Source organism: Pinus tabuliformis, chromosome 9 (genome assembly GCF_031772625.1).
Source record: "Pinus tabuliformis cultivar Carrire ecotype Pingquan chromosome 9, CPIR1, whole genome shotgun sequence".
NCBI lineage: Eukaryota > Viridiplantae > Streptophyta > Pinopsida > Pinales > Pinaceae > Pinus > Pinus tabuliformis.
In genome coordinates this window covers 985,494,695-985,515,245 of record NC_142307.1, presented here as the reverse complement: position 1 = coordinate 985,515,245, position 20,551 = coordinate 985,494,695, and positions in this window count along the sequence as shown.

The window sequence follows — 20,551 nt, the reverse complement described above, 5'->3', positions numbered from 1 at the left end:
TGAACAAAAGTTGGATGCATTAATGAAGCAGATCCAGACCTTAACTAACACAATCACAAAGGGAAAGTCGGGGGAACAATCAGAGGCATATAATTTTAATGAAACCCTTGACGGTGAGTCTATCCATTCTCTTCACTTCTATGGAAACCACCAACAATCCCAGCTTTGACCACCCAAGCTGGACATGTATAAATCTGATGGCTCTCATCCGACCAAATGGCTAGCACAAATGGAGCAATATTTCACATTGAATCACATCAGATGATGCGACTGAGCTAAGTGTGGGAAGCCTGTACTTGGACCAAGAAAGATGGTAATGGTGGTAGTGGCATCAACGTTGCTATACAATGCCACTAACTTGGTAGACATTCTCAAAAGCCCTTTCTGATCGCTTTGACCATGAATCTAAATTTTTAGGTCATCTTACTAAGCTTCGACAGACAGGTACAGTGCAAGAATATATTAAAGCCTTTGAAGCATTAGCCTTCCACACAGAAGGTATAGCAGATGAATTCTACTTGGAATGTTTTATCAGTGGTCTCAAAGATGCCATACAGGCCCACATCCGACTACAACACCCAGTCTCATGGCTGGCAGCTTGCAAGATAGCTCGTGAAGTAGAATGCGCGTTAGTGGCCCAGTCGACTCGTCCAAATTTCATAGCCAAGGGACACCCCACCTAGGCTCCGAGAACTACCCAAACACTTAAGGTTCAAAAGGTGTCACCAGTGGAAATGGCGGAAAGAAGAAAGCAAGGATTGTGTTACTACTGTGATGAGAAATACTCCCCGAGGCATAAATACAAGGAACCCAAATTCTTTCAAATTGATGCTACTGATCACAGTTCATCTGAGGAAGCCCCACCATTTGAGGGACCAGAGGAGGAAGATGAGGAAAACCAACCAGACAATGATCTCCTAGCTACACCTAAATAACTAGTTATCTCGCTTCATGATTTGGCAGGAATTTCTTCTCCCCAAACTCTCAAAATTATAGGTTTTATTAAGTATCGCCCTGTAATAGTCTTGATTGATACTGGCAGTACACATAACTTTATCCATCACCATGCATAAAGCAGTTGTTCGTGTGCATGGCTTACAAAAGAAGACCAAATGGTTTGTTCAAACTCTAGGGAACATACATGCTGCCATTGCCCATGTGCAAGAGTGGACAATGCGGTACAAAGAGGCCATGCTTCACTTGTTAAAGAAGATGAAGTTGTTGGCAGAGTTAGAGAAAGAAAATGTCTGGATGTTGATCCAGAACAATGAGTAACTTATGCCATTCGTGAGAAGTATACAAGCCTCATACGCACAGTTATACAAGAGTTTGGATGTTATGGTGAGAACGCACAAGATCCCATCAATCGGTTCCCTCTCCAATGTTCAACCCAAGAACCAAGTCTGGCTATAGACCGATGGGTACATGGAGGAGCTAAGGCGAGAGGCCACCAAGGATGACTTGGAGGTGAGTGCACATAACATGCAGAAGTACATTAGTGGTCCTATCATTGTCACCACTATGTTGCACATGCTTCAAGATGAGGTGGATACATGTTCCAAGACCATATACCCGGATACCATGGAGGCAAGAGTTTGCTATCAGAAAGACACCATCAAGCAGTTTGGGGACATCATCTCATAGTACCAAGCTTGGCATCAGTATGTGACCAAGAAGCACCAAGTGGATGTTAGCGAGTTGGTCTTTCCCCAAACTTTGGAGTCATAGTGTTTTGTCTTGGTAGGTCGTCTCTAGCCTATTTTGTCTCACATGGGTACATGTGGAAAATGCAATATTATTTGTAAATATGTTGTAAGTGAAATTCCAAGTCTCATTAGTGGAATGCGAAATCTCATCATGTTATGTAATGAGTTATTTGTAAAGAAGTTGAAGAGTCATGAGGGTATTCAAAGAGTCACAAAGGGGAATGTGAAGGGTCACCCCACCCTTTGTTATAAATAAAACCTCATAAATCATAGAAGGGGCTTAGGGGAGCCAAGATTTTGGCTAGGCTTAAGCTTAGAAAAGGCTTGGGAGTATTGTGGCGAGCCTTGGCTTCTCCATGATGTAGAGCGAGTATACTTCCTTAGAGGAGCAGGTGTTCTTGATTGTAATGTTCCACTATTGGTGCTAATGGTCGTCAATGGTATATGTATGGATGGAACTTTCACCTATAATAATAATAATAATAGAGCCAACATGCTTTCATGCATATGTTGTTATTGCAGTTGGACTATTCAGGTTGCTTTAGAAATGTATGTTGTTCAAAAACTTACGCATTTTCTTATGAACTACTTTGTATGGAATTGTGTGAATCTTGTTGGATGCGTCTTGTTGGATTAACCCGTCACTTTAATTTGTTGACTATTCCGCATTTTAGCTTGTGATGTCATTCCACTCGTGTGTTCCTTTCAAGCTACATACTATTATAGGCTTCTAAGGGGTACACTTCCTTTTCCTCTTCGTGTGTTAGAACCCCCATGCATCACACTTGACTCGCCGCAAGATCACACACTTTCTCTCACTCAAAGTTATCTTACTTACCTCTATGCACTACCGCGGTCAATGCATTACACTACCACCCACTTTTGAGACTCCTACTCCAAACGGTTTGAAGTTTAGTTGGGACTTCTTAATGTGGATAGACCCTGAATGTTGGTGGGTCTAACACCATCAACATTTATGGCTCTAGAAGGAGGGCTAGAGGACAAGTTGAGCCTTTGGAGTCTATTTGAATTTCTGCACATCTTTCATGACTTCTGTCCTAATCACATCCCCGACATGTTTCTCTCATGCAGTTGATTTTGAAATGCTGACGAGCGTTATAAATGAATTTTCCAAATATAAGTTTAATGGTGATAATGGAACACCTTGTTTAGACACATAATTTCCTTTTCTAGCTTTTGTGACAATCATGATGTCCCCTCGGATGACATTATCTGTGGGTTGTTCGCTTTCACATTCGAAGGGCGCACCGAGCAACGGTGTCACACATTGCCTACAACATCTATACACTACTTTGATCACATGCTTAGTGAATTATGTCGTGCTTTCATTATGCATGACTATAAAGCACTCAATCGAATAATTTTAAAATTGTGAAAAGAACCTGTCGAATATCTTGAGCACTTTTACAATCGTTTCCTTCATTATTGTTATGAATTTCCTGAAGATGGAGTTGACTAGAAATTTTTGGAGGGAAGATTTAAATATCTTATTTACATCTCTAAGAATCGGCATAAGTTAGAAACTTTTGAATCTCTCCCAACATACCTCAATGTTAGAGCTTCAAAATCTGAGATGAACGAGGTTGTCCCAAGTGACCCTCCATCCCCTTCTCATCAAACAGCGCTAGCTTTGTAGAACAAGGTGGGAGAAGTTGTAAATATACCTGTTGATTTGTCACCATCTCCTCCTACCTTACCTGCTCATGGTTTCTGCGTAGATTTGGACTGCAAACCTAATGGTTGTCATGTTGTCTTATCTTCTCAGCCTTCATCCTTTGGTTCCTTTGATCCTCTGGATTTTGGTGTGTTGTGTACATTCGTTCCGAATTCCACATGTCATGTCCATGAGGATCAAGTTTCAGATGAATTTGGTGTTGAAAAACCAACCTGCGCTATTATTTTTTATGAGTATGTGTGGGAGTCTGAACAAGAATCTGCAGTGAATGATGACCTCCTTTTGTCCGCACCTCGTCCACTTTATCCTGACATCTTCCATGATTTTGTTATTTCTATTCCATCTTTTGAAAATTCATTTCCAGATTTTTCTATTTCCGATCACTCGCAGAACACATGGGATGCCAATCTTTTATTTGATTGCGAAGAGAAAAAGTCCATCTTCCCTGATCCACCTAATCTCTCATCTTACATTTCCGAAAACATAGAAGGTGAAATTTTTGGTTTTTCATGACCCCCTCTTTATGATTCGTTAGATCATGAGGATGTCGCTGTTCATCTTGAATTTTTTGATCATGGTTTTTGTGATATTTTTGCTCACTGATATGATCACGATTCAGATTCTCTTACTTTTGATCTTTCTAAGCCACTGGTATTTGATGATCCATCTTCTAATGAAGTGGAAACTCCTCAAGTTGTCAAGGCACTTCAGCCCGAGTTGATGATTATGTCATGTTCTCGTAGCCTTGAGGTTAGTTCAACTTCTGATCAGAATTTTTTTGAATATTTCCAGGCTCCTCATCACTTAGTTGTTCACATTGAAGATCAATCTATTTCACAGTTTTCACATCCTCCACTAGAATCACATGATCCTATTGCTCATGCATTGAAGGAGTCATACGTAGAGAGCACTGTTGTGAAATGAAATTTTTCTTATTTCTTTATGTTTTCTCATTTGTAAAGTTTGAAGGCATGTACATGCTTTTCTTTCACATGCAATGTGACAGGACACCATCATACATTTGTAGAGTGCCTTTCATGTGCATTTTGTCTTTACTTTTATGTTGATTCATTCAAGCTTTGAACATTTTGGTTTACATTTTTACATCTTTCTTGTTGGTTGGTGTGCTTGCATATCATTCTTGTCAATCATGTTGTCGCCTACATGGGCCAACCAATGTGCTGATGTCTGCATTGGAAATATCACTTCAGTGAGATGGCTCATGCCCTGCTTAGGTTAGGAGTAGGAGTAGTGTTTTCTTTTCTTGTTTGTTTCCTCATTTTATTTTTATTTTTCTCGGTCTTACTTCTTTCCTTTGCTTGTTTGCTCTTGCACCCATAGGTTAGTTCCACATGAAACCAGGTTTGGCCTCTTAGACAAACAGGGTGAAATCTAAGAGGAACTTGTACAACCATCAACACTTGGTTATCTGTCTATTCATTCTCTTGAATTTCTTCTAGTTGATGATACCTTGATGGAAAATATGTTCCTTTCAAAGAGAGTCATGGTGAAATCACGATGCTTGCACTCTTAGCTAGTACTGCCTAATCGAATCAATTTTCTATATTCAGTTAAATCTTGTCAACTTAGTCTAGTAGAGTAAGGAGAGGGGGAAAACCTTAACAAGTATGTCAGAGGTATATATAAATATCCTTCTTTGAAGGGAAAACTTCTTTTGCTCCAAATAAACCAGGATCCCTCTTCCACCTCATGAAATATATAAGTGCCTATGCACAGTTCTTGAAAAATAATAAATAAATGAAAAATAAAATAAAAGGCAAAAGAAGAGAAAGGATTCCTTCGTAGAGAGGTGAAGCGAATAACTCTGTCAGGGTACTGTCAAGGCTTGTTGGTAGTGGAGCAATGCTTGTGTTCCTAAAGTGACTCCGTCGGGGTATTGTTCAGGCATGCTGGCAACGAAGTAACACCAGAGGAAAAACTAAAACTTTGATAGTCTATATTACTTGTGCATTTATATATCCCTCATCCCCAATCGAAACAACTCAAATCAACTTGGATTGCTATGTGTGCTACTGATAAAGAGAATGGTTAGGGATTACATCTTTAACTCAAGCTAAGTGAAGAAGCTATGACAACTGAAGAATTGAAAAATACTTCCATAAGAGTTAGACTCGTTTTGCACGAGACAAGGTCCATACAGAGAGTTGGAGTTCTACCAGTGTGTCACCAATGTTGTAGTGGCTACAACCACCCTCCAAAATTTTTCCTATGCTTCATTTTGGAACCTCCCTTCTAATCACAGTAGCTCATCTTGCACTGATCTAGGTACTTGTGCTTTGATTGAGCCTCATCCTTTGCATCATGGCTTGTGTTTTCTTACTTGATTTACTGTCTAACCCACAAGTTGATCTCTTGACTTGGTTTCCACCCAGTTCCGAGCTTGCCTTATAGAACTGTGAAATCCTTGAGGGAAACCAACCTTGCTCTAGGGAATTCCGCAGCCCAAGCTGACAGTGAGCCTTGAGCTCAAGAATTGCACAGTGAGAGATGACAACCAACCTTCAATTGGAAAATTGCACAGAGCATGAGAGGCAACCCAGAGCCACTCAGCCCAGAAATTGCGCAGAAACCTCTTGCTTAGAAGTTGCTTAGTGCATGAGCCAGTGAGTTTCCCAGTCCTTCCCAAAATTGTGCAATCTCTCTGGGCAATGCATGGAATATTTTCCTAAAAAAAGAAAAAAAAAAAAAGAGAAAAAACATCCCTAGAAAATAGGGATCTATTTTTAGCATCCCAGAGGAGACACTTAAGTTATCTTGGAAACTACTGCCAAGTGTCCCTTTTTCCTTGATTTTTGGCCTTCACGTCATAAACCCTAAATAGACCAAATCTAATTACTCGACGTTGTTAGATCTCATTTTCACATTCGATCTTGGAGCTCTAGCATACACAGGGAGATCAAGGAACCTTCGGTGTGATTGTCGTCGTTTTTATGGGTAAGTTTTGATTTTCTAGTCTTTTTCTGATTTTTCTGTTTCTTTTGCTTGTTTAGCTTGTGAGAGTGTTGTTTCATTTGTTTTGTTGAACGAATGCTACAATTTTAACTTGTTTTAACTTGTAGAAATGTCATTTCAAATTTTGCATTTCCTTTTCCAAGTGTTGCATGCATTACCCAGTTTTTGCATTAATGGTCGTCGTTGCGGCGAATCTCTCCACATGCTTCATTTTCCTTTAATTTGATTGATTCCTACACTTTTTCACTCAGTCATATTTTCACTCAACATCACACCATCCTTCATATATGCTCAATTTCACACTCCTCTTGGGTAGATCTGGGCTTCCCTTGCTCGGATCTTGCAATCCCTTGCATGCACTGCACATTCTGGGACCTCAAGGCCTTGGCCTTGGCTTCTAGAATTACAAAAGGTTTCCCTATCCTGGCTCCAACTGCACAATGTGTAGTTCCAGGAACTAGGCTTCCAAACCTAGCCATTAAGACTGCTTAATGCGCAGTCTCTCTTGTCCTGTGCCTAGACTGAACTACGCATTATGTAGTTCCAGTCACCAAGCCTCCCCCACTAATTGTTGGGACTACACAATGCGTAGTTCCAGTAGGTAGCCAGTAACCTCTGTGAACCAGAATTGTGCAATCTATCTGTTAATTTTAGGTATGTTCTATGCTAGAGCAATTTATTTCAATTTTCACAGTTAGCTCATTATCTTTTCTAGATTAGCAATCACATCAGCGTTAAAGTAAACTGCAGATAGAACATAAATAAAAATCGCAGAAGACAAGCCAAGACAAGAGGACACAAGATGTGGTGCTAGCCAGGGACAAACCCCACAATGTGGGGAAACCCTTGATCAATTCTTCTTTTATGTTCTTCAAAGTTCAGCAGAGAAAGAGAGAGAGAGAGATAGTACATTTACAATAGAAGTCAACACTTTGACTTATCTACATAAGAGCATAGATCATCTCTAAGAAGATGAAACATGAGATCAGTTGAAGACGTGCTGCTTCAACTGATTCTCCAAGGTGACTCCTTCATCTATCGTTGTGATGCATTTCATCATCATGATGCACCTCACGCACTGCACCATGCTACACCCATCATCACTGTACTAGATTATATGCCATTGCTGCACCATGTTGCCTTCCTGACAGTTTTGGTTGTTCCCTGCAGTTCCGACAGTTCTGGTTGTTCTCTGTAGTTCCTGCAGTTCCGACAGTTCCAACAGTTCTGGCTTTTCCGGCAATTTCGGCTTTTCTGATAGTTCCGGCTTTTTCATTAGTTTTGACTTTTCTAGCTTTTCCAGCAGTTCCGACTTTTCTGGTAGCTCTAGCTTTTATGGAAGTTTCGGCTTTTCCGGATTTTCCAGTAGTTCCGACTTTTTCGACTTTTCTGGATTTTCCAACAGTTCCGACTTTTTCTGCAATTCTAGCTTTTCCAACAGTTCTAGCTTTTCCAATAGTTCTGGCTTTTCCGACTTTTCCTGCTTTTTTGGCAGTTCCGGCTTTTCCGGCTTTTCCAACAATTCTGACTTTTCCGGATTTTCCAGCTTTTCTGACAGTTCCGAATTTTCGGTAGTTCCAGCTTTTTTGGTAGTTCTGGATTTTCTGGCTTTTTCGACAGTTCCGGCTTTTCCAGCTTTTTCAGAAATTCCGACTTTTCCATCTTTCTGGATCAGGGCAATGTTATCCTTTAGGTTCTCTCCTTCTAAAACCCAAAGACAAGTAGAGATAGGAAGAGATCCCAAGTGTGTGTTGAAATGACTTGAAGTCCTCTATATTTATACTAAAACGTAGATGATGAATAGGCATGTCTATTGGGCTTTTGAGCCTACTCAAGTTGTTGGTCAGCTTGATAATAATTCCATAATCAAAATAAATTCATAACTCCATGAATACTTCTCAGAATCGGATGATCTTTAGATCAATCCTACACCCCTCGATGAGAGGGATCCAATAAAAATATCATCTGCCATAAATAAGTTGACCCACATGGAGTTTGGCCCTAGTTGCCAACTTTAACACTCCCTCTCAACTAGGGAGAACTCCATCCATTGATCCATATGTCCGACTGTAATGTCTCTGCCATCAGTTCCCTGCATTGCTCTGCTCAGCTCTGTTGGCTCTACTCTACTCTGCTCAACTCTGCTGGCTCTACTCAGCTCTGCTCAGCTCTATTGGCTCTGCTTTGCTCTGCTCAGCTCTACTGGCTCTACTCTCCTCTGCTTAGCTCTGCTGAACCATGAAGAAGAAGAATTGATCAAGAATGTCTCATACCATTCTCCACTGACCCGAAGTCAGTCTCAGAGTGTGTACCACTGGTCCCAGACTAGTCTCAACCGACCCAAAGTCTGCGTCATAGTGGGTACCACTCCTACCACTGGTCCCAGACCAGGATCATCAGTCTCAGAGTGTGTACCACTGGTCCCAGACCAGTATCATCAGTCTCAGAGTGTGTACCACTGGTCCCAGACCAGTATCATCAGTCTCAGAGTGTGTACCACTGGTCCCAGACTAGTCTCAACTAACCCGAAGTCAGCGTCATAGTATGTACCACTCTCACTAGTCCCAGATCAGTCCTCCACTGACCCAAAGTCAGTCTCAGACTATGTACCACTGATCCCAGACCAGTCTCAACCGACCCAAAGTCAGCGTCATAGTAGGTACAACTCCTACAACTGGTCCCAGACCAGTATCATTGATCCTAGATCAATGAAGGTCATCCTAGCATAAGGAGTACGGTAGATATAGCAACGCATCCATCGGTACTATTATGGTCCCTATCCTCATTTCCCTGCTCATTGATCAGATGAGAGGTACTTCCCATGAGTCCCAAACTACATGGGTAGGATGCCTCGATAGGAGAACTAATCAATCCTATCCTCACAGGAGAACTTATCATCCTACTACACAATCGCCATGGAGAACACATCATCTAGGCCTCACAGGAGAGCTAATCATCCTGCTACATAATCGTCATGGAGAACACATCATCCAGACCTCACAGGAGAACTAATCATCCTGCTACATAGTTTCCACGAGAGAACTAATCATCCCGGCCCACAGGAGAATTAATCATCTTATTCATAGTGCACCACTAAGGGAGGGTGAGTCACCCTGTGGTCGTATGTTGCTCCAGTAAGTACCCCAAGCCCCCCAGAGCTCCTAGAGCTCAATGCATGCAACATGCAGGACCCTTACAAGAAGGTATCTCAATGACTCCAAGTCGTTTGGGAAAGTCACAGATTTGACCTTTCCATAGGGCTTTGATAAATTGTTTGCAACCTGTACATCAGTCTCAATGCGATGGAGCCTCCTCACTCATCAACTTACCATATCCTAGATAAGGTAGTATCTGATGTCTATTTGCTAGAGAAATCATCGAATACAGGATTCCTCAATAATTGAATCCCACCTCTGGTTGTCACAAAGAATCACAGTGGTATTCATCATGTGTACAAACAGCTCACTTAAAAGCTTCTGCAACCATGCAGCTTCACACAAGATCATACTCGCAACTATGTATTCGATCTCGGTGGTTCTTATAGCAATCAATTTTTGCTTCTTGCTCATCCATGATATTGAAGCAGAATCTAAAGAGAAATAGCACTAAGAAGTGCTCTAGTGATCCTCCACACTGCCTGCCCACTCAACATTCGAATAATCATGCAGTTTCATATTTCCAGTAGTGTATCTCAATCCATGAGAGATTTTGCCCTAAAGATATCTTAGAATATTCTTGCCACCAATCCAGTGAGGCTCAACCAAATGTGAGCTCACCATACTAACTGCAAAACATATGTTCAGAGGGAAGTTCACCAAGAACATCAATGCGAACGAGTTTATGAAACTCAGAGGCATCTCCCAAATCTAGTCCAACATCACTACCATATAACTTCTGAAAGTTAAGATCCTCGAGGTAGTCACTGGCTTGCAGTTTATCATTCCACATTCAGATTCCAACTCCCTCTTACTTTTGCAAATGAGAGGGTCTGCACCTGTCAGAAATAGGTCGTCCTCATAAGGTGCCGGTATGAGAGGTCTATCATCCACAACCTTCGGGTAATGGTTTGGATCGGTTTCACTCCTAGTGAAGCTCAACTTCATCTGACAGCTATCAATCCTCTCATACTATGCCCGAGGAGTTTTGATTCAAGCCATAGATGGCTTTCTTCCACTTGCATATGTGAGATTCCTGACCATAAATCTCAAACCCCTCAAGTTTTTCCAAACCTGTGGACCTGCTACATGAGGGGAATGGTCCCCTTGTAAGATTTTACTTTGGAACATCTCAGACATGTACTTTCATGTTCTTTTTGAATTCAGGCATCCCTGTCACCATATAACTCACATAGCTTCAGTGCTATGTGTCAATGGACATGATTCCCAGTGGACTTCCAACAAATTGATACAACCCTGAACTCAAAAACATCTTTGAAAATTATATTTTCAAACACATACCTTTCCATCGATGAGTGCCACCCTGAAACCTTTGACTTCCATTGTTGAAATGGACACTAGGTTCTTCTTGCGATCAGGTACATAAAAGAGATTCTGTAAATGAATTGAGTTACCCTCATTCAATTGAGGGGTAACATTCCCTACACCATTTCCGGGATAGGTGGCATTGGCTCCAAGTATAATCCCATGATTGTTTCTATATCTACCAAATTAGAGAGTGCACCCATCTATCTGATGAAGTTCCTTGAAGCACTACAATCAATAAGCCAGATTCCCAAAGAATCTGAAGGAGAGGGCCAATACAAGATAACACTTCTTTATCTTATCAAAAACAACATTTGATTCTTCATACCTGGGGTTCCTTGCTTTCTGTGAAGAGTCGACCATTTCCTTGATGACCTGCATTACCTGTCATTCCTTTGATCATTTAAGATGTCCTAGAATGATTTTTATCTTCATCAAGAGATGTGTCTCTACCATTCAGACACTCCTTCGCATAATGGTTGAACTTATTGCAACCAAGGCATCCGCCTTTCCTTCCACCCTTAGATCCGAACTTCCCAATGAAGTGATCTTTAGGTAGGCCATCAGAAACTTCCGTTGTGCCATTCTGCTAATATTCTCTGCTTCGACTTCACCCTCGATGAATTTGAAGAATGATGAGGAATCCACTGATCCTTTTTTCCTTTCCCAACTGTCTTCAGTGATTGCTCTTTCACTCTTTCTTGGGCATTGTCTTCACCTCAACTCCGATACCATGTTAATTTTAGGTATGTTCTATGCTAGAGAAATTTATTTCAATTTTCACAGTTAGCTCATTATCTTTTCCAGATTAGCAATCACATCAGCATTAAAGTAAACTGTAGATAGAACATAAATATAAATCGCAGAAGACAAGCCAAGACAAGAGGACACAAGATGTGGCGCTAGCTAAGGACAAACCCCACAATGTGGGGAAACCCTTGATCAATTCTTCTTTTATGTTCTTCAAAGTTCAGCAGAGAAAGAGAGAGAGAGAGATAATACATTTACAATAGAATTCAACACTTTGAATTATCTAGATAAGAGCATAGATCATCTCTAAGAAGATGATACATGAGATCAGTTGAAGACATGCTGCTTCAACTAATTCTCCAAGGTGACTCCTTCACCTATCGTTGTGCTGCATTTCGTCATCATGTTGCACTTCACCGCACTGCACCATGCTACAACCATCATCACTATACTACATTATGTGCCATTGTTGCACCATGTTGCCTTCCTGGAAGTTCCGGCTATTCCTTGCAGTTCTAACAATTCCGGTTGTTCTCGGTAGTTCCTGCAGTTCCGACAGTTCTAGTAGTTCCGGCTTTTCCGACAGTTCTGGCTTTTCTGACAGTTCCGGCTTTTTTGGTAGTTCCATCTTTTCTGGATTTTCCATGAGTTCTGGATTTTTAGGAAGTTCCGACTTTTCCAGAAATTCCGGCTTTTCCGACAATTCCGAATTTTCAGGCTTTTCCAGCAGTTCCGGCTTTTCTGGCAGTTTTGGATTTTTCGGCAGTTCCAACTTTTCTGACCGTTCTAGATTTTCCAGATTTTCCTGCTTTTCTGGCAGTTCCAGCTTTTCTGATAGTTCCAGCTTTTCTAACAATTCTGACTTTTTAGGCGGTTCCGGCTTTTTCGACAGTTCCGGCTTTTCCAGCTTTCTGGATCAGGGCAGTGTTATCCTTTAGGATCTCTCCTCCTACTAAAACCCAAAGACAAGTAGAGAGAGGAAGAGATCCCAAGTGTGTGTTGAAATGAATTGAAGTCCTCTATATTTATACTAAAACGTAGGTGATGAATAGGCATGTCTATTGGGCTTTTAAGCCTACTCAAGTTGTTGCGGCTTGATAATAATTCCATAATAAATAAAAAAATCATAACTCTGTGAATACTTATCGGAATCAGATGATATTTAGATCAATCCTCCACCTCTCGATGAGAGGGATCTAATAAAAATATTAGTTTCCATAAATAATCTGACCCACGTGGAGTTTGGCCCTAGTTTCCAATTTTAACACTGTTCCATCATGAGCCCAATTTGTTGCTTTGTCTTGTCTTCAACTTGCTTTTGGTTTTAAGCTAACATTTTTCATGCAATGAGTGTCCTCTATGTCTCCAGGTACAACAGTTGTTGAGCATCTCTCTAGCAGTCACATTTAACATGGCCTCCAAGAGAGTTGCATCAAAGGAAACTGTTGAAAGAAGTACTCGAGAAGAAGTTGAGCAGACATCAGTTTATCTACCACTTTATGCAGACATCCGTTGTTTATTGAGAAGGGCATAAATTTGACATGGAAACAAATAAAAATTACTTTTGCAAATGACTTCAAGGAATAATTAGAGGACTGACATGTATATATTAGTATCTAGTGGTCAGGCTTATATAAGGTTTCATACAGGTACCCTGCCTTCCCATGTGCAAATATTATCAGCTAGATTGTCTCACACACTGATCCAGAGACTATGACATTGAGCAGTGCTAGTGGGATAGAGCTTGCCACCTTTAGGGGGGGAGAAATTTTATAAGATGTATCATTTACCTCAGCTGGTGAGGCACATGGACACACTTTTCTATCCTACCTATAGCTAAGTGAACATGAGAGATATAGTCAAGAGTTGGGTGAAAGAGCCGTCAAAGTTCAGACAGACCCCCAATCATGTTTACAAGATAAAGTCTCTCAAGAAGGCCTACCAGTTCTTGATAATCTTTTCATGCTGAATATATGGTCAAGAGAGCACAGAGACCTTTCTTGAAGGTTGGGTAGTTGTATTGGACTAGTTGGTGAGTGATGGAAGGTCATTCAACTTGTTGGACTTATTGCCTCATCAATTGAAAAGCCATGTGACTAACACCAAGAATCTTCCCAAGGATGAGAAATCGAGATTCTACATGTATGCATACTTACTGGATGCAATTTGTTCTCAACAATAGTTTCCTGGCATGAGTTGGACATGGACACCAAAGGAGATTGTCGTCAATGTTTATTGCAAGTTTCTTTCTGACTGCCACTACCGCGGAGTAATGGAAAGGCTAACTGACCATTTCATCATCCTGTTGTACAAGATGATCTTTTAGTAGGATCCACCTTGCATGTCCCGAGAAGAAATGGAGGCGATACTTAACATTGCATATTGGTATGCCTCACTCGATGGCACCTTCATCAGAGTGTTTGGCAGAGAGAAGCCTCCGCATGTTCTACCAAGGTATTCCACGGACAAGTTGGTCATGCAAGAGGTCTCATATCACCTCTCCACAGGGTTATCAACAGGACTGCATAGGAAGAAGAAAGCACCATGGCCCGCTCTTCCTTTGTGGATCACATTGTATGAGATTAAGAGCTTGAAGGATTCAGATGACGAAGCCATTGAGATATTGAAATTCGAGTTCAGCACCAAAGAATTCAATTTGTATGATCCCCGAGGAATTTGTAAGAACCACTATGCAAAGGTGTACTATCCATGGATCCACGAGACATTTCAATGACATGAGGAGGACCCTTGGAGGTACTGTTACAATGACTCCAAGCTCCACGAGCTGGTCAGTATAGCCACAACTTGGAAGGCTTATCTACAGGCAACAACAACACAAGAAGCAACAACAACAACAACAATAATAAGCAGCAATCCATCGTAAGAAAAGTGAAAGAGGAAGATTGTTGGGAATCCAGAGGCAGAGAAAATCTATAATATGAGGGTAGATATGATCACGGAGAAAGCAACTTTAGCAGTAGAGGCAAAGAGGCAGCAACGGATAAAGAGAGAAGAGTGAAGGAAGAAAGAAAAGCAAAGGTTGTAGGAAGAAGAACTAAAGTTGTAGGAAACAGAGAAGAAGATGAAGGAAGAGCAAGAGCTAAGAAGGAGAGAAAGGGAAGAGAAGAAAAAACGGGAAGAAGAAGAAGTGCAAGGCATGATGATATAGAAAACAACACCTATACAGGTTGAGGAGTCAGAATAGTCGACAACTGAAGAAGAGGGTGAATAGATGTAGGATCGGGAACTTTCTCAATAGATTGAGCAACTTAGAGAGATTTTTTTTCGGCGAAAATCACAAGGAATATCATTTGTCGACGCGTTTCGAACCAACTAGTGTGGTTCATCGTCAGGACAAGTTAGATTGAGCAACTAATTGAAGCAAAAAACATGGAGTTGGAGTAGAAGCCATTGAATGAAGACACTAACCTTATGTCGCGAGAACCATAGGTCACCTCTTGGTCTCCACCACCTCCTGTTGGGTTGTGTTATATTCTTTCCACAACTAGCCCACATAGTTAACCTGAGGGTTAGAGGGGGAGCAGAACCCCCCTTCGTTGCGCCGATTGTGTAGCGGGCAGGCGGGGGTGGGGGGGCGGGTGTCACAGGGGGTTTGAGGTGCACCCATAACCCCACTTGGGGTGGAAAATTTTGGTTTTGGACCCTATGTTAGGTTGGGCGGACCCACCTATGGTTTTGTGCATGATTTTCGCACATGTTTTTTGGACGCGATGGTTTTCAGTCCATGGTTTTTGGACGCGATGGTTTTCAGTCCATGGTTTTGGACGCGATGATTTTTGGTCCATGGTATTGGATGCTTTGGCACGTTTGTAACATTGAAAGGAACATAATGAAAAATCAACCTGGTACTCCAGGTTTTGGGATCTAGGGGAAAATCTCTGTGTATATGTGTTTTATGTGTTTTTCTCTCGCATTATTTATTTTCTGTGTTTTAGAATTCGCATGCAAGTAATTTCTGTACGGGGTTAAAAGCTACATTTGGTATCAGAGCAGATTTAGCTTCAAGGGGACGCCTTTGTTGCTGAGGGGTTTCGCTCGTAGACCCTGTTCAGTGGGAGATCTGCGGGATTGATTTTGGTGGTGAAAGAAGATGGCGAGCAGTGGAAAGATAGAGATCGAGAAATTTAATGGTCAGAGTTTTGAGTTGTGGAAACTCAAGATGAAGGATCTGTTGGTGGATAAAGATCAGTGGATCATTGTAGATCTGGGTACTAAACCAACGGGAGTGTCCGATGAAGAATGGAAGAAGTTGGATCGGAAGGCAAAGAGCAGGGAAAATTTTAAGAACCTCCCCTAAATTTATAAATATAATAAATGGGCGAATCTCCATGGTATATAGGAAAAATGGAAGGCGATTTTATCAATAATATAATATGTATATATAATTTTTTGGTGAATCTCTCACCAGGCATGGCGAATATTTTACTCAATTATAAAATCTTGTAAGATCTTAGCGAGTCTTTCACTAAATAATAAAACTTTGTAAACTCCTAGTGAATCTTATCATAGGCTACATAGGCTACATTCCAGGTGAATACCATGGGTCAATACCATGTGCCATTTTGGTGAATACCATGGGTCAATACCATGTGCTATTTTTATTTTTATTAATTCTAATATTAGGGTTAATAATGGTTTTTTGCATGGTATTAATAACAATCTAGTCCATGGTATTTGTCCCATAGTATTTTGGCCATAGGTTTCACCTAAATATAACCCATTTTTTTAGTGTTCGTAAATATAAGGTGACTTATGGAGTAAATATAAAAAAATGTTTTATTTGTTTACCATACCTCTCGTTTATTTATATTTTTATTAATTTACCATACCTCTTTTACAAATATGGTATTTGGCCCATAGGATTCACTTAAATAAAACCTCTTTCTTGAGCCTTCATAAATAGAATGAGGGTTATGGACTAAATATAAAAAGAGGTTTTATTTATTTACGATACATCTAGTTTATTTATATTTTTATTTATTTACCATACCTTTTGAGTAAGTATAAAAAGACGTTTTATTTATTTACGATACCTCCACTTTACTTATATTTTTATTTGTTTACACCCTTACATGTATATAAGGTGACTTATGGAGTAAATATAAAAAATGTTTTATTTATTTACCATACCTCTCATTTATTTATATTTTTATTATATTTTTATTTGTTTACACCCTTACATGTATATAAGGTGACTTATGGAGTAAATATAAAAAATGTTTTATTTATTTACCATACCTCTCATTTATTTATATTTTTATTAATTTACCATACCTCTTTTATAAATATGGTATTTGGCCCATAGGATTCACTTAAATAAAACCTATTCTTGAAAATGGGCGAATGGATTCACTTAAATAAAACCTATTCTTGAAAATGGGCGAATGGAAGGTTGTAAGTCCTAATTTCAAGGGCTAAATTTACCTTTTTTACCCTCTCCCTTAAGATAAGGTGGGCTATTTGAGGTGATTTGTAAAAATGTACTATGATACAAAATATTCGCCCACTAAAAATTTAAAACCCCTTAATTTCGCCAAAGGACGAACATTCGCCCCTAAAATTATCCTTGGCAAAGAGCACAATACAATTGTGTGTCTCAAATTCAGTATTGTTGAATGTATCAGGGGAAGCTACGGCGAAGGCTTTGTGGGACAAGTTAGGGACTTTGTATCAATCTAACTCTTTGGTGAATAAACTGTTCCTACGGAAAAAGCTGTATAACCTGAGGATGAAAGATGGAGACTCGGTGACAGAGCATCTAAAGGCATTTAATACTGTGGTAAGTCAGTTAGCATCCATTGATATTAAAATTTCAGATGAAGATAAGTGCATCAGTTTGTTGTGTTCTCTACCAGATTCGTGGGATAGTCTGGTTATTGCAATAGGTAGCAATGCAACTGCCTTGCAGTTTGATGAAATAGTCTCATCCTTGCTGATGGAGGAGATGAGACAGAAAAATATGGAGAGCCAGAATGGTGATTCCTTGTCTGTATAAGGACAGTCCTAGAACAGAAACAAAAATAATTCATCGAGTGGGAGATCTAAATCTAGAGGGAGATCTAAATCTCCAAGAAAAACTGTAAAGGTGGTGTGCTGGAAATGCGGAAAGGAAGGGCACTACAAAAGGGACTGTAAATCTAAAGCTCCTGATAAAGGAAAGGGATTTGATGATGCTCCTTTTGCAGAGGCTAAAACCACCTCAGATGAAGGTGGGGATGTGTACTTGGCTTCTTCAAGTACACAAGTAGATCATGAGGCATGGTTGATTGACTCAGGCACATCCTTTCACTTCACTCCCCATAGAGAGTGGTTCTGCGAGAATGAGAAATATGATGGTGGCGGTGTCTTATTAGGGGATGATAGGAAGGCTATAATCATTGGTCGCAGAAAAGTAAAGATGAAGTTGCAAAGTGGAAGGGTTAGAACACTTTCGGGTGTTTTGCATATTTCTGCATTGGCCAGAAATCTGATTTCTGTAAGCAAGCTAGATGATGCAGGTGTAAAAAAATGTTCGAGAAGGATACCTACACAATGGTTCAGGGAGCCCTAGTATTGATGTGGGGAGATCGAATTAGAACTCTGTACAAGCTACAAGGTAGCACTGTTATTGATGGGTGCAACAGTCCTGTGGTTCCTAAAATTGGAGCAGAAAATCTAGTGTTCTCTGGAGAGAAGACCATGTTGTGGAATCAAAGGCTTGGACATATTGGAGAGAAGGGCCTTCGAATACTTCATGGTAAAGGTATGGTAGAAGGTATGAGTAATAGCTCTCTATATTTTGATTTCTGTGAAAATTGTGTATATGGGAAGCAGAATCGGGTGAGTTTCCCCTCTGGTAGTAAGAGGGCGAAACAGATATTAGAACTTGTGCACAGTGATGTATTTGGACCTATGAAGGTTCCATCACTGGGTAAGTATGTGTATTATGTATCATTTATAGATGACTTCTCAAGGAATACATGGATATATTTCCTTAAGAAGAAATCTGAAGCCTTTGACAGGTTTAAAGAATTTAAGGCTCTTGTAGAAAATCAGACAGAGAAGAAGATAAAGGTGTTGAGGAAAGATAATGGTGGAGAATTTTGTAGCAAGGAATTTGAAGAATTCTATAAAAAGTGTGGTATAGCACAAGAGAAGACTACTCCATATACACCTATGAAAAATGGAATTTCAGAAAGAATGAATAAGACGTTGATGGAAAGGGCAAGAAGCATGCTCAGTGGTGTCGGGTTAGGACAGGAATTCTGGGTAGAGGCGGTGGATAATGCACCTGGTCAATAGGTCACCTTCATCAGAGTTGGAGGATAAGACTCCAAAAGAGGTATCGACTGGTAAGAAACCCTCTCTTTCACATCTGAGGGTATTTGGATGTGATGCATATGTACATGTTCCAAAGGAGAAACGAACCAAGTTGGATAGTGAATCTAAAAAGTGCATCTTTATTGCGTATAAGGATGGTTTAAAAGGTTATAAGCTTTGGAACCCAATCACACAGAAGGTTGTGTATAGCCGATATGTGGTTTTTAGAGAGGTAAAAGATGTTATTAAACATGAAGTCCAACCAAAGGAACCTTGGAAGATAGAGTTTGAGATTAAGGAGGAAGAATCAGACTCTACAGCAAAGGAGGAATCAGAAGATGAAGAGCCACAAACTCCGAGTGTGAGAAGATCAGTTCAAGAAAGAAGGCAGCTAGAAAGGTATAGTCCATCTGCTTTCTGTTCAAATTTTGCTTTATCTATTACTAACGTTGATCCTAGAACTGTGAAGGAAGAAGTAGATTCAGAGGATGGCAAACTCTAGAAAGAGGCCATGGTTGATGAAATGGCATCTTTGCACAAAAATGAGGCTTGGGATCTAGTGGAGTTGCCAGCTGGAAGGAAACCCGTTGGCAAAAAATGGGTGTTCAAGAAGAAGGCAAATGCAGAAGGAAAGGTGGAGAAATACAAAGCTCGGTTGGTAGAAAAAGGTTATTCCTAGGTGCCGAGAATTGATTTTGGTGATATTTTTTCTCCTGTTGCCAAGGTAACTTCTATTAGATTACTTTTATCTGTTGCTACTGCTTTTGATTTTGAGGTAGAACAGATGGATGTGAAGACAACATTTCTTCACGGGGATCTGGAAGAGGAAATATACATGAAGCAACCTGAAGGCTTTGCAGTGAAGGGTAAGAAAGAACTGTTATGCAAGTTAAAGAAGTCTCTGTATAGGTTAAAATAGTCACCAAGGATGTGGTATCAGAAATTTGATACATTTATCCAGGGACTTGGCTTCACCAGAAGCAAAGCAGATCACCGTGTGTATTTTAAATTAATTGGTGACCGTGTTATTTATCTAGTCTTGTATGTGGATGATATGTTGCTAGTTGGAAACGACAAAGAAATTATCCAGGATTTGAAGACCCAATTGTCCTCCAAATTTGACATGAAAGATCTTGGTGTTGCAAACTAGATTTTGGGCATGGAAATTCAAAGAGATCGGGCAAAGAGGATGCTCTGGTTAAACCGGAGGAGGTATGTCGAGACAATATTGCATAGGTTTAATATGCAGGATAGTAAACCAGTGAAGGTTCCTATTCCTGTAGGTGTGATATTATCTGCTAAACAGTGTCCCAAGACACAAGAAGAGGAAGAGGACATGCCCTGTGTTCCATATGCAAGTGCAGTCGAAAACTTGATGTCTAAAATGGTCTATACTAGACCAAACATTGCACATGCAATGGGAGTATTGAGCAGGTTTACGTCAAAACTAGGGAAGGATCACTGGATAGCAGTGAAGCGGGTTTTCAGGTATTTATGTGGCACTAGTGATTATGGTTTGTGCTACCAAGGAAGATCGGGATTGGACAGAATGTTGGATATTCATGGCTTTGTTGATGCAGACTAGGCTGGAGATCTGGATCAGAGAAGATCTACAAGTGGGTATG